We start from the raw sequence: 7500 nt of genomic DNA on the forward strand, positions 1-7500 counted from the left end.
GCCGGGGGCGCCCGGCGCCGATCCGGCGCTTACTCGACACGCTCGAGCATCCGAACCCGTCTTATCTACGGGACCGCCGTTGCCACTTGAACACCTTTCGCCGAGAGTATCCGGGCACCCCACCTACCCGCCGGAATCACGAACCACGAGGTAGAAGTCAGGAACCAACAGGAGAAGTCGTGAACTAAATGGCGAATTCATGAACCAAACGGAGAGAAGTCATGAACCGAGCGGTTTAGGGTCAGGGTGAGGGTTGTTAGGGTGAGGCCGTTAGGGTGAGGCCGTTGCTTCGAGCGGGAAGATGGGCAGCCCCGCCCCCCCCCCCCCCCCCCCCCGTTGGGTGGAAGGAAACCTCTGCTGCGGGCCCGGCAACCATCCCGAACGGACCCGCTGGGTCCAAATGTCTGCCGAGGGCGGTCCTGCTGCGGTCGCGGGTTCGTTGGAAACCTCTCCTGCTGCTGGCATGGCCACCCTCCCCCCCCCCCCGCCCGACTGACGACCCTGCGGGCCCGGCGACCCGGTGTCCCGTTGCCGCGCGGGGAGTGATCCTCGGGGCCGTGCCGGGCGGGCCCAGCGACACGAAGAGAGTGGGGGGGGGGGTCGGAGGGAGTGGCACTGGGGAGAGAGGGGTGGGGGAGAGAGTGCCCCCCCCCCCCCATTAGGGGCGAGTTTATGCAGTCATCAGAGTTTATACCTAACCTCATGATGCTTTATTAGCCGGATAGGCTGTCTGACCTCGCCCCCAGTCCCTACTCCTTCCACTGGATTCTTCTTATACCCTCTTTTTCTTCGTGCCCCCCCCCCACGCAGGGAGGGTTCCAAGAGGGAGGAGGGAGGGAGGGAGTCCCGGGGCCGTGAGAGAGAGAGAGCCTCATTAGCTGCTAGGTTCACCTCATTAGCTGCTAGCTAACGCGTCAGACCTTTTACATTCTTTAGAGGATTGAAACCTCAGGGCCTTTAACCCCCGTTCACCGTTTACACTCAACGATCCTTCCGAACAAAACCCTTACACATCTGTCCGTCCAACTGACCCCCGAGATACCTAACACGCAGATTAACACGTCAGCGGTGATCGGCGTGTCATAGAGGAGTCACAAAGACGGGCAAAATAGAGTGGTTGAATAAAAAATACTCACTCAATTGGCCGTGATTTAACGTAGCACACAATGATGCAAAGCCCATGCAAAGTCCAGTGGCCCAAGCAAACAAATAAGATAGATCTGGCTCGGCGTTCCTCATCTCCACATCGTCACCCAGCACGCCGACGCCCAATAACAATTCCCCCGCAAATTGTGCACCTCGAGCGGCAGTACTTTAAACGGCGCCGTCTTCGGCGTGGACGGCATGAACCAAGTCGGCAAGCATCGTCACCCAGCACACAGACGTCCACTAACAATTCCTCCCCCCTGCAAATTGCGCGCCGCGAACGGCAGTACTTTCAAGTATGCCGCCTTCGGCGGGGACATCGTGAACCAAATCGGCAGGCAGGCGTCGTCAGCCGGTCGACCGACCCCCAGTTGCATTGCCCCAACGGCCATTGTGCACTTCGAACAGAACAGTGCTTTTAAAATATTCCGCCTGCCGCGTGTACATCATGAAACAAATGGAAAGGACGAACCGGGCGTGCAACCGATGCACGGAGAGTGACAGGTCGTCAAGCAAGTCCGTGGCAATCCGTCGGCCGACTCGGCCGCGGCCAGCAGAGGCGTTTTGGCCCGGGCGCGCCGAACTTTGCGCGCCCTCGGTATGCGTAACACTAGCACATGCCTTCAAAACTCACTACAAAATAACCCCAAAGTATGCCGCCTTCCCCGTGGGCCTTGTTACCAATATCTTGCCCTGCTTCCTGATGCCCTTATGGGGTCGGCTCTGTTCTTGCAGAACCCTCAGGTGGTGCAGAGTCTGGGCCATTTTATCAATATCTTGCCCTGATTCCTGATGCCCTTATGGGGTCGGCTCTGTTCTTGCAGAACCCTGAGGTGGTGCAGAGTCTGCGCCTTGTTATCAATATCTTGCCCTGCTTCCTGAAACCCTTATGGGGTTGGTTCTGTTACAAAACCCTCAGGTGGTGCAGAGTCTGGGCCACTTTATAAATAACTCTGCCTGCATTAGGGTCTAGGGTTAGGGTTAGGGTTAGGGTTAGGGTTAGGGTTAGGGTTAGGGTTAGGGTTAGGGTTAGGGTTAGGGTTAGGGTTAGGGTTAGGGTTAGGGTTAGGGTTAGGGTTAGGGTTAGGGTTAGGGGTAGGGGTAGGGGTAGGGGTAGCGGTAGGGGTAGGGGTAGGGGTAGGGGTAGTTTGAACTACTGCCGCTCCAGGCGCGCACTGTGCGTGGGTAATTTTCAGTGGGCGTCGGTGTGCTGGGTGACGATGCCGCCCAGACTCTGCACCACCTGAGGGATCTGCAAGAACAGAGCCGAACCCGCAAGGGTATCGGGAAGCAGGGCAAGATATTGATAACAAGGCCCAGACTCTGCACCACCCGAGGGTTCTGCAAGAACAGAGCCGACCCCATAAGGGTATCAGGAAGCAGGGTGAGATAGTGACACCATTTGTAAAACCGGCAAATCCCACCCAGGAAACATTGCAAAAATTGGCCTCTAATGCTGGAACGTGGGTAAAGCCAAACAAACACGACACGTTTTAAAAGAACGTTACTAAAACAGCCTGGGATATGCCCATGACAAAGGATAGGCCGAACCTCACCAGAAAAAAAGAGAGGGAGACCACGGCAGAGCTGAGGGATAAACATGAGATGGTGATAAAACCAGCAGACGAGGGGAGCAGTAGGGTTACAAATTAATGTCAATATGGGGCCTGCTCCCACTGGGTAATAGACAAAAACATAGAACAGGGTGACAGGAGAGACTGGATAGCACAGAGGATAACCCGTGAGCGAAATAATGGGGTGTATGCAGTTCAATGTAAGGAGTGTACCTTACGGTACATAGGGGAAACAGGTAAAACAGCCTCAGCGGTGATCGACGTGTCAAAGAGGAGTCACAAAGACGGGCAAAATAAAGTGGTTGATTATAGACAATAGACAATAGACAATAGGTGCAGGAGTCGGCCATTCAGCCCTTCGAGCCAGCACCGCCATTCAATGCGATCATGGCTGATCACTCTCAATCAGTACCCCGTTCCTGCCTTCTCCCCATACCCCCTCACTCCGTTATCCTTAAGAGCTCTATCCAGCTCTCTCTTGAAAGCATCCAACGAACTGGCCTCCACTGCCTTCTGAGGCAGAGAATTCCACACCTTCACCACTCTCTGACTGAAAAGGTTCTTCCTCATCTCCGTTCTAAATGGCCTACCCCTTATTCTTAAACGGTGGCCCCTTGTTCTGGACTCCCCCAACATTGGGAACATGTTTCCTGCCTCTAATGTGTCCAATCCCCTAATTATCGTATATGTTTCAATAAGATCCCCCCTCATTCTTCTAAATACCAGTGTATACAAGCCCAATCGCTCCAGCCTTTCAACATACGACCGTCCCGCCATTCCGGGAATTAACCTAGTGAACCTACGCTGCACGCCCTCCATAGCAAGAATATCCTTCCTCAAATTTGGAGACCAAAACTGCACACAGTACTCCAGGTGCGGTCTCACCAGGGCCCGCTACAACTGTAGAAGGACCTCTTTGCTCCTATACTCAACTCCTCTGGTTACGAAGGCCAACATTCCATTGGCTTTCTTCACTGCCTGCTGTACCTGCATGCTTCCTTTCATTGACTGATGCACTAGGACATCCAGATCTCGTTGAACTCCCCCTCCTCCTAACTTGACACCATTCAGACAATAATCTGCCTTTCTACTCTTACTTCCAAAGTGAATAACCTCGCACTTATCTACATTAAACTGCATCTGCCATGTATCCGCCCACTCACACAACCTGTCCAAGTCATCCTGCAGCCTTATTGCATCTTCCTCACAATTCACACTACCCTCCAGCTTAGTATCATCTGCAAATTTGCTAATGGTACTTTTAATCCCTCCGTCTAAGTCATTAATGCATATCGTAAATAGCTGGGGTCCCAGCACCGAACCTTGCGGTACCCCACTGGTCACTGCCTGCCATTCCGAGAGGGACCCATTTATACCCACTCTTTGCTTTCCGTCTGTCAACCAATTTTCTATCCATGTCAGTACCCTACCCCCAATACCACGTGCCCTAATTTTGCCCACTAATCTCCTATGTGGGAGCTTGTCGAAGGCTTTCTGAAAGTCGAGGTACACCACGTCCACTGACTCTCCCCTGTCAATTTTCCTAGTTACATCCTCAAAACATTCCAGTAGATTTGTCAAGCATGATTTCCCCTTCGTAAATCCATGCTGACTCGCAATGATCCTGTTACTGCTATCCAAATGCTCAGCAATTTCGTCTTTTCTAATTGACTCCAGCATCTTCCCCACCACTGATGTCAGACTAACTGGTCTATAATTACCCGTTTTCTCTCTCCCTCCCTTCTTAAAAAGTGGGATAACATTTGCTATCCTCCAATCCACAGGAACTGATCCTGAATCTATATAGAACATTGAAAAATGATCTCCAATGCTTCCACTATTTCTAGAGCCACCTCCTTAGGTACCCTGGGATGCAGACCATCAGGCCCTGGGGATTTATCAGCCTTCAGTCCCATCAGTCTACCCAAAACCATTTCCTGCCTAATGTGGATTTCCTTCAGTTCCTCCATCACCCTAGGTTCTCCGGCCCCTAGAACATTTGGGAGATTGTGTGTATCTTCCTCAGTGAAGACAGACCCAAAGTAACGGTTTAACTCGTCTGCCATTTCTTTGTTCCCCATAATAAATTCCCCCGTTTCTGTCTTCAAGGGACCCACATTTGCCTTGACTATTTTTTTCCTCTTCACGTACCTAAAAAAACTTTTGCTATCCTCCTTTATATTATTGGCTAGTTTACCCTCGCACCTCATCTTTTCTCCCCGCATTGCCTCTTTAGTTAACTTTTGTTGCTCTTTAAAAGAGTCCCAATCCTCTGTCTTCCCACTCTTCTTTGCTATGTTATACCTCCTCTCCTTAATTTTTATGCTGTCCCTGACTTCCCTTGTCAGCCACAGGTGTCTCTTACTCCCCTTAGAGTCTTTCCACCTCTTTGGAATAAATTGATCCTGCAACCTCTGCATTATTCCCTGGAATACCTGCCATTGCTGTTCTACCGTCTTCCCTGCTAGGGCCTCCTTCCAGTCAATTTTGGCCAGCTCCCGCCTCATGCCTCTGTAATCCCCTTTGCTATACTGTAATACAGACACTTCCGATTTTCCCTTCTACCTTTCCATTTGCAGAGTAAAACTTATCGTGTTGTGATCACTGCCTCCTAACGGCTCTTTTACCTCTAGTCCCCTTATCAGATCAGGATCATTAAAAACACTCACTCTATTGGCCGTGATTTAACCTAGCACACAGTGTTGCAAAGCCCACGCAAAGTCCAGTGGGCCAAGCAAACAAATAAGATAGATCTGGCTCGGCGTTCCACATCTCCACATCGTCACCCAGCACGCCGACGCCCATTAACAATTCCCCCGCAAATTGTGCACCTCGAGCGGCAGTACTTTAAACGGCGCCGTCTTCGGCGTGGACGGCATGAACCAAGTCGGCAAGCATCGTCACCTAGCACACAGACGTGCACTAACAATTCCTCCCCCCGCAAATTGCGCGCCGCGAACGGCGGTACTTTCAAGTATGCCGCCTTCGGCGGGGACATCGTGAACCAAATCGGCAGGCAGGCGTCGTCAGCCGGTCGACCGACCCCCAGCTGCATTTCCCCAACGGACATTGTGCACTTCGTACAGAACAGTGCTTTTAAAATATTCCGCCTGCCGCGTGGACATCATGAACCAAATGAGCAGGCAGGCATCATATCATATCATATCATACACATACAGCCGGAAACAGGCCTTTTCGGCCCTCCAAGTCCGTGCCGCCCAGCGATCCCCGTACATTAACATTATCCTATACCCACTAGGGACAGTCAGCCCCCAGCACAACGACGCCCCCGCTAACAATTCCCCACGCACATGGTGCGCTCGAGCTGCAGCACTTTAAAGTACGCCGCCTTCGGCGGGGACATCGTGAACCAAAGGAGCAGGCAGCCATGGTCACCGCCAGCACAACGACGGCGCCGCTAACAATTCCCCGCGCACCTTGTGCGCTCGAGCTGCAGTACTTTAAAGTACGCCGCCTTCGGCGGGGACATCGTGAACCAAAGGAGCAGGCAGCCATGGTCACCGCCAGCACAACCACGGCGCCGCTAACAATTCCACGCGCACCTTGTGCGCTCGAGCTGCAGTACTTTAAAGTACGCCGCCTTCGGCGGGGACATCGTGAACCAAAGGAGCAGGCAGCCATGGTCACCGCCAGCACAAGCACGGCGCCGCTAACAATTCCCCGCGCACCTTGTGCGCTCGAGCTGCAGTACTTTAAAGTACGCCGCCTTCGGCGGGGACATCGTGAACCAAAGGAGCAGGCAGCCATGGTCACCGCCAGCACAACCACGGCGCCGCTAACAATTCCACGCGCACCTTGTGCGCTCGAGCTGCAGTACTTTAAAGTACGCCGCCTTCGGCGGGGACATCGTGAACCAAAGGAGCAGGCAGCCATGGTCACCGCCAGCACAAGCACGGCGCCGCTAACAATTCCCCGCGCACCTTGTGCGCTCGAGCTGCAGTACTTTAAAGTACGCCGCCTTCGGCGGGGACATCGTGAACCAAAGGAGCAGGCAGCCATGGTCACCGCCAGCACAACCACGGCGCCGCTAACAATTCCCCGCGCACCTTGTGCGCTCGAGCTGCAGTACATTAAAGTACGCCGCCTTCGGCGGGGACATCGTGAACCAAAGGAGCAGGCAGCCATGGTCACCGCCAGCACAAGCACGGCGCCGCTAACAATTCCCCGCGCACCTTGTGCGCTCGAGCTGCAGTACTTTAAAGTACGCCGCCTTCGGCGGGGACATCGTGAACCAAAGGAGCAGGCAGCCATGGTCACCGCCAGCACAACCACGGCGCCGCTAACAATTCCACGCGCACCTTGTGCGCTCGAGCTGCAGTACTTTAAAGTACGCCGCCTTCGGCGGGGACATCGTGAACCAAAGGAGCAGGCAGCCATGGTCACCGCCAGCACAAGCACGGCGCCGCTAACAATTCCCCGCGCACCTTGTGCGCTCGAGCTGCAGTACTTTAAAGTACGCCGCCTTCGGCGGGGACATCGTGAACCAAAGGAGCAGGCAGCCATGGTCACCGCCAGCACAACCACGGCGCCGCTAACAATTCCCCGCGCACCTTGTGCGCTCGAGCTGCAGTACTTTAAAGTACGCCGCCTTCGGCGGGGACATCGTGAACCAAAGGAGCAGGCAGCCATGGTCACCGCCAGCACAAGCACGGCGCCGCTAACAATTCCCCGCGCACCTTGTGCGCTCGAGCTGCAGTACTTTAAAGTTCGCCGCCTTCGGCGGGGACATCGTGAACCAAAGGAGCAGGCAGCCATGGTC

This window comes from Rhinoraja longicauda, unplaced genomic scaffold, assembly GCF_053455715.1.
Source record: "Rhinoraja longicauda isolate Sanriku21f unplaced genomic scaffold, sRhiLon1.1 Scf000060, whole genome shotgun sequence".
NCBI lineage: Eukaryota > Metazoa > Chordata > Chondrichthyes > Rajiformes > Arhynchobatidae > Rhinoraja > Rhinoraja longicauda.